The following is a 7,529-nucleotide window of genomic DNA, read 5'->3' on the forward strand; positions in this document are numbered from 1 at the left end:
GGAGCCTCAGCCTAGATTTCAGAGGAAGTATGGAAATGCCTGGATGTCCAGGCAGATTGCTGCAGGGGCAGGGCCTTCATGGAGAACCTCTGTTATGGTAGTATGGAGGGAAATGTGGGGTTGAAGCCCCCATACAGAGTTCTCAATGGTGAAGCTGTGAGAAGAGGGCCACCATCCTCCAGACCTCACAACAGTAGATCCATCGACAGTTTGCACTATGCGCCTGGAAAAGCTGCAGACACTCAACTCCAGCTTGTGAAAGCAGCCAGGAGCAGGGCTTTATCCTGCAAAGCCACAGGGACAGAGCTGCCCAAGACCATGGGAACCCACCTCTTGCATCAGCGTGACCTGGATGTGAGACATGGATTCAAAGGAGATCATCTTGGAACTTTAAGATTTGACTGCCCTCGCTGGATTTCAGACTTGCATGGGGCTGACAGACCCTTTGTTTTGACCAATTTCTCCCATTTGGAATGTCTATATTTACTGAACGCCTGTACCCACATTGTATCTAGGAAGTCATTAACTTGCTTTTGATTTTACAGGCTTATAGGCAGAAGGGACTTTCCTTGTCTCAGATGAGACTGGACCGTGGACTTTTGAGTTAATGCTGAAATGAGTTAAGACTTTGGGGGACAGTTGTGAAGGCATGATTCATTTTCAAAGCTGAACACGTCAGATTTTGGAGGAGCCAGGAGCAGAATAATATGGTTAGCTATGTCCCACCAAAATCTCACCTTGAATTATAGCTCCCGTAATTCCCATGAGTTGTTCAAGGTGGAAGATAACTGAATCATGAGGGCAGTTTCTCCAATACTGTTCTCATGGTCATAAATAAATTTCACAAGAGCTGATGTTTTTATAAGGAGTTTCCCATTTATCTTGGCTCTCATTTTCCCTCTTGTCTGCCACCACGTAAGAAGTGACCTTCACCTTCTGCCATGATTGTGATTTCTCCTCAGCCACTTGGAACTGGGAGTCCATTAAACCTCATTTTCTTTATAAATTACCCAGTCTTGGCACTGTTTACAATAGCAAAGACCTGGAACCAACCCAAATGCCCATCAATGATAGACTGGACAAGGAAAATGTGGCACATATACACCATGGAATCCTATACAGCCATGAAAAAAGATGAGTTCGTGTCCTTTGGAGGGACATGGATGATTCTGGAAACCATCATTCTCAGCAAATTGACACAAGAACAGAAAATCAAACATTGCATGTTCTCACTCATGGGCAGGTGATAAACAATGAGAACACATGGACACAGAAAGAGGAGCATCACACACTGGGGTCTGTTGGGGGGTAATAGGAGAGGGACAGTGGAGGGTAGGGAGGTTGGGGAAGGATAACATGGGAGAAATGCCACATACAGGTGATGGGGGGATGGAGGCAGCAAACCACATTGCCGTGTATGTATCTATGCAACAATCCTGCATGATCTGCACTACACACACACACACACACACACACACACACACACACACACACACACACACATATATATATATATATATATATATATATATATATATATATTTACCCAGTCTCAGGTATGTCTTTATCAGCAGTATGAAAATGGACAAATATAACATCTCCCTTGTTCTCTTATGTCTCCCTCTTCCGAACCCAGATGATTACACTGATCCCACTTGGATCCTTGTAGGATTGTCTCCCTATTTCAAGGCCAACTTTAATAACATCTTTTCCCTTATTTCTCCTTAGCCATGTAACTTTATAATGCAGTCCCAACCTTTCTGTCACCAGAGACTGGTTTCATGGAAAATAATTTTTCCACACACTGATGTGGGGACAGGAGAGTGTGGCTTCAGGATAAAATGGTTCCACCTCAGATGATCATCCATTAAATTTTCTAAGGCATGAGCAACCTAGATCTCTCACATGTGCACTTCACAACAGGGTTTGTGCTCCTATGAGATCTAATGCCACTGCTGATCTGAAAGGAGATGGAGCTCACACAGTAATGCTTGCTCATCCATCGCTCGCCTCCTGCTGTGAATCCTGGTTCCTAACAGGCCACGGATTGATACTGGTCCATGGCCTGGGTGTTGGGGATCCCTTACCTAACACATTGACAGGTTCTAGAGATTAGATCACGGATATCTTTAGGGTACTATTATTCCACCACAGTAATAACAGAAGACTGTAATCTACCATTATTCTACCATGGTACTAATAAAATGTCTGATGTCTGATCAGACAAGACAAAGTCAGGTTTTGGGGTTCTGCAGAGACTGAAAACAAGATTTAACATCCTCTCTGCCTTCAAAAAATGCAGTAACTTGAATGGTATACTGAAGACGGTAAACCTTTACATTCTCTTGGGCTGGGAATTGTGCCTTTCCCAGGAGGTACATCTGTCGAATCTGTGTTTTGTGTGATAAGATCTTTTGGGTTAAAAGCAAAAGAATCTGCTTTCAGTGCTATCTTTGGATCTTAATTTAGCAATTTTAATGATGGAGTATTGGTTAAAATATTACTGTTTGGTCATCAGATTAAAGCGTATCCTGACTAGATATTACTGTTCAGAAAATTCAAGTATCATTTCTGAGTAGATTAGATAGAAGCATTGTTTTAGCAACTTTTTATGCTGACAGCAAGGTTAAGCCTTATTAATGATAGTCTGAGAAATTCATCTAGTCATTTATTCTACACGGAGTTTTGAATTCTACTGTCGGCAAAGCAATGAGCTAAAAAGTGAGGATTCAGTAGAAATAAAGACTGATGTTGACTTATCTACATAAACTTAACATATTACTAGGAAACAGAGATGTAAAACTACTAATTAAACAATGAATTATTTAACCCCAATTGTGACCAGTGCTATAAAGAAGAACAAAGCTCTATCCATCTATATTACTCAAAATGTTAGTTTGAGTAATTCTCAAACTAACATTGATTAGGTTAGAAGGAAGAGAACTTACAAAAAGGAAAAGCAAAAATGTTTTTTTTTTTTTTTTGGTTCGCCACTGTGTATGTATCACTTTGCACTGTGCATGGCATTTACTAGAAACTTAGTAAGTATTTAATAAATAAAATCAAATGCTATAATAAAAAACAGGGTTTTTTTCCTAAGAACTACATTATTAAAAATGTATAATCTTAGGATAGCCAAGCAACCCTATATAAACCACATTTCTTATAGGTTCATACCAAAGGGAAATTTTTATCTGTATTAAGCAACATATTCCATCCCATTTTAACCAGGTCTTTGATGAGGATATCTCACAAATTTCTGAGCCCACGCTGGAACAGCAGAGCCAAAAAAAAAGGTGTGATATATCTCAGATACCAGAGTTAATAGACCTGTTATATTGATGTCTAAGATTTGGAGTAAAATGTAAGGCCTGGCCTCATTGAGATCAGACTTAAATATAGCAGCATGTTTGACAAGGGACTAACATGAGACCCAAAAAGGAACAAAGTTTGCAAGTGTTGGTAAAAAGGCAAGCACAGAAATTCGGATTATTTTTGTTAACATTGGTCTAATTACATTTGTCCAGGCTACCTTCTTTTGTCAGGACGCTTTATAAAAATCATTGAACCCACATGCTATGTTGAACTCTCGAAGACTTTTAGGACACTGGAAATATGATAACTGACAACATTTGTCTTCAGAAAAGGAGGGGTGGCATGAATGACAGTCATGCTTTTCTGATCTAAATCAACAAGAAGTAAAATTAAAAGTAAGTATACAGAAGGGGAAACAAAATAGCTTTATTCTTCCTGTTTTCAGAAGATGTGTAATTTTCTATGTAGTATGAAAATTAACCCTACAGACCTTTCACCCTATGTATCACATTTTCCCCAAAAAAGGAAACCAGGTGTATCCTTTTCATTCTTTTCTTACTCTTCTCTTTTTTTTTTTTTAAATCTGTCTCAGAAACATTAAGAAAGGAAAAGTAGTATCACAGTTCTTTCAGTCAAAGAGAAAATAACCTTGAACTCAAACAAAGAATGTCTGTCATCCAAAGCAGAGATGAGGGAGATCTGATTAAAATCAGAATTCCCATCACTACATCTTCACTTGCCACACCAAAATCAGAAGCTATTGATTCTTTTAATTAAAAAAGATCTGATATGGAAATACTACACTCAGAGCAATCCCTTGTGAAAAAGTCTGTCAAAATTTCTATTTTTTTGGCTCATACCTCAGAGACAGACATGCTTAAATGTGCAATTAAATATTACAGGACCATGATGCATAACTGTCCATTGAAAAATCCCAAGGGGAAAGAGAACAAGAACAAGAGAAATGCAAGAAAGTGTCTATATGTTTATGTGAAAAAGGAAAAAGTTGACAAGAGCCCAAAACACAGAACAATGACGCAAAAGAACCAAACAGCAAAATAAAGAGCAAGGTTAAAAACTAATGAAAAAGTAAATACAATCAGGGTGAATTATTCAATAATCACTCAAATCTCCAAAGATATATAACCAAAATACTATTGAAGTTTACAATGAGTACAGACATGTGCCAAATACTCCCCATGTATAGATTATCTGTGTATTAGCCTTAATATGTGAATCAGACCTTGTGTGTTATAAGTCTATGCTTCTCTAATAGTGTCATTCTACAAAGTTATTATTAAAGATAGGCCTCAGCTGAAAGAAAAAACGGAAGACTAACTAATAACTGGTAATTACTATTAATACAAAGGAAACACCAGCTTTATGGCAATATGCATATAGACAACGATTAATGACTTTTAATAGTCATTTTCTCATATGTTATTCATACGTATGGAAACAAAGTAAGACAAGGGAATAGGAATTGGGAGAACAGAAAAAGTCAGGAGAAGAGAGGTAAATAAAGGGAGAAAGAAAGAAAGAATCAAAGTCCCTTCACAAATGGGCCAGGTCATTTAATTTTCATCGTAAGTTATTTCAATTTTATATTTTAAATACTTTAAGTATTTCGAAATACTTATGTCTTTTCTGTTTATTAAATGGCAAACTGGTTTAACATTCTTAGATCTGGGACCATGAGGCCAGCATCCAAAGGAAAACTAATTCTTTCACATTTATAAAATTGTCCGAAACATGTTTTTTCTCTGTGTATCTCCACCCGAGACAGACTCTTTTATATTGCACACAGGATAGTGCTTAAATGCAAAATGCAGCATAAAAGGAGTAAAAAACCTCTGCTACAAGATACAAAATTCTGAATGAAAAATAAGGCATAAAATGAACAAACCTTAAAGGAAGTATGAAAACAAAAAGAAAATAAACAAGGAAACATAAACTGTGCAATAGGAAAAGAAGCCAAGAAAACAACATGTGGGTAGATCTGGCAGTACTACTTCAAAGCTCTTCCAGACAGCACATCTGGTTACTCCTGATGGTTTCCATTGAATAGGCAGGTTCCTACAAACCTTTGTGGACCATTCCTCTCCTTGAAGGACCACAGCTATTACTTAACCTCCCAGATCAGCTATCATATTCCAAGGCATTTCCTCTGATATATTTGTGGCACCTCAAAGTTAAAAAAGATTCAGTTAATTCAAGTTTTCTTGATATTTATTTGATAAAATAACCTGGGGTTGATATCCCATCAAGATGGTAAAGAGGAAAACTGTTACCAGTTATTACCATTATATATATATATATATATGTGTGTGTGTGTGTGTGTGTGTGTGTGTGTGTGTGTATTCATATATATGTGTGTGTGTGTGTTAATATGCATATACATGTATATGTACTTATGTATATACACACACACAGTTTTTAATCATAAATATTTAGGGCATGGCTTATGTATCAAAGAATTAATGACATTTAAATTCACGATCCCATCACAATAGGGAAAAAGGTGAAAAAACACTTCACAGAAAAGTACAAACAATTTGAAATCACAATGTGTAAATTTCTTATCTCAGCTGTGATCCATGAAGATCTGAGAAAGCCATTCACTAGCTAATACAGAAAGTATGATACAAATAAGGAAATGAAGGTAGCCACCAGCAAAAGATTATGCTCCCCTTCACTCTACCAGCAACAGGGCTAGTGCCTTTAAATGTCCAAGACCTGGCACATAAAGAAGTTCATGAAAAACTAACAGTTTAAATTTGGGAGTAAATTCTTCCAGTGGTCTTGTATACTAGCCTAGGAATCTACTGCCAGAGAAGTAGGTGAGTTTTATGGTCATTGAAAGTAATCATAAAAATTTCTTAGCAAATGGCAATATAATTTCATGGTAAATAGATTAAGAGGGCAAAGCAGAGAAGCAGAATGGGAAAATAGCTTATGACTTGTCAAAAATATTCATAACATACTTTGTTTTCTAGGAATGAAGGAGGAAAGAAAATGGGATGAGAATGAATTGACTAAAGTTCTTAACTGAAAGCATTCTTGAGGCACTTATGACTATTAATAATACTAATCATAACAACAACAAAAATTAAAGTTTACTGATTATATAATAAAAAACTGCACCAAGGGTTTTACATGCATTGTTCCATTTAATTTTTAAAATAGTGTTATAAAATTGCCATAATTTTTTGACCTACAAGTAGACAAATGGAGACCTACAAAGTTGAAATAACCTTTAGCTGAGCTTATAATAGGTACTTACACTTCGCTACACTGTGTGTGTGAGCGGTGTGTGCATGTGTGTATATGTATGTATTTTAATTTCTTACTCCTCTGACAGAAAATGTGGACTTTATATGCCTAATTGTCCTCAAGTACGGTACATACATATTTCAGAAAAGAATGAAAGAAAAATGAAATAACATTTATCAGTCAGGGTCCAGTAAGGAGACAGAAACAGTTATTTAAAGAGGAAAGTTTAACATAAAACACTGTTAAATAGGAGCAGGGCATTAACAAATTAGAGGTTCAGAGAAATCTAAAGAACACGGGAATAACAAAAGAGGAAGAGACCACTAGAGTTAGGAACACTAAGTCTAGGCGGAGGGAGACATACAAGTAAGAAATCTGTAGAAGGCTCACTGCATAGGCTGATATCTCTACTCTTTGATGGAGATGGGCTGTGATCCACTGGATGGCAGAGAAGACTGCAGAGGTGCTGCCGTTGGGACTGCAGGGCAGAAAACAACTAGCCAAATGTCAATAAAAGTCTGGAGTATGTGCCCCACTGAGACCATACATCATAATTAGAGAAACCTGGCAGCTGTGAGTCAGGCAGTCAAGACAAATGACCAAGAGGGAAACCAGAAACATGAGAAAGAGGGAAAGAAATCCCTTCCTCCTATACTGTTTCTCCAGTACTATCTATTGACAGGACAAACATTGTACTGAATAAACATTAAAATCACATAATTAATGGAGAATGAGAAACTTAAGAAAAATCAAATCAAAAATAAATTCAAGAAAAACTAGAATAAATACTCTACCTAAAAGACAAGAAACCAGAAAAATAACTCTGGTAATATGAAATACAAAAAATCAGCTGGGCATGGTGGCACGTGCCTGTAATCCCAGCTACTCAGGAGGCTGAGGCAGGAGAATTGCCTGACCCCAGGAGGCGGAGGTTGTGGTGA

The 7,529-nt window shown here is 37.2% G+C and overlaps 1 long non-coding RNA gene across 1 annotated transcript in view; it reads right to left on the reverse strand.

The window, feature by feature from the left end:
- Nucleotides 1–585: 585 nt before the first annotated feature.
- The window catches only part of LOC108294929, a 19,551-nt gene continuing 12,607 nt past the window's right edge, over nt 586–7,529 (reverse strand). The window contains exon 3 of the long non-coding RNA XR_001821221.2: nt 586–666. This is a non-coding gene — a long non-coding RNA (uncharacterized LOC108294929). The remainder of the gene's footprint in view (nt 667–7,529) is intronic.

The sequence above is a fragment of the Cebus imitator genome, unplaced genomic scaffold (genome assembly GCF_001604975.1).
Source record: "Cebus imitator isolate Cc_AM_T3 unplaced genomic scaffold, Cebus_imitator-1.0 Scaffold611, whole genome shotgun sequence".
NCBI lineage: Eukaryota > Metazoa > Chordata > Mammalia > Primates > Cebidae > Cebus > Cebus imitator.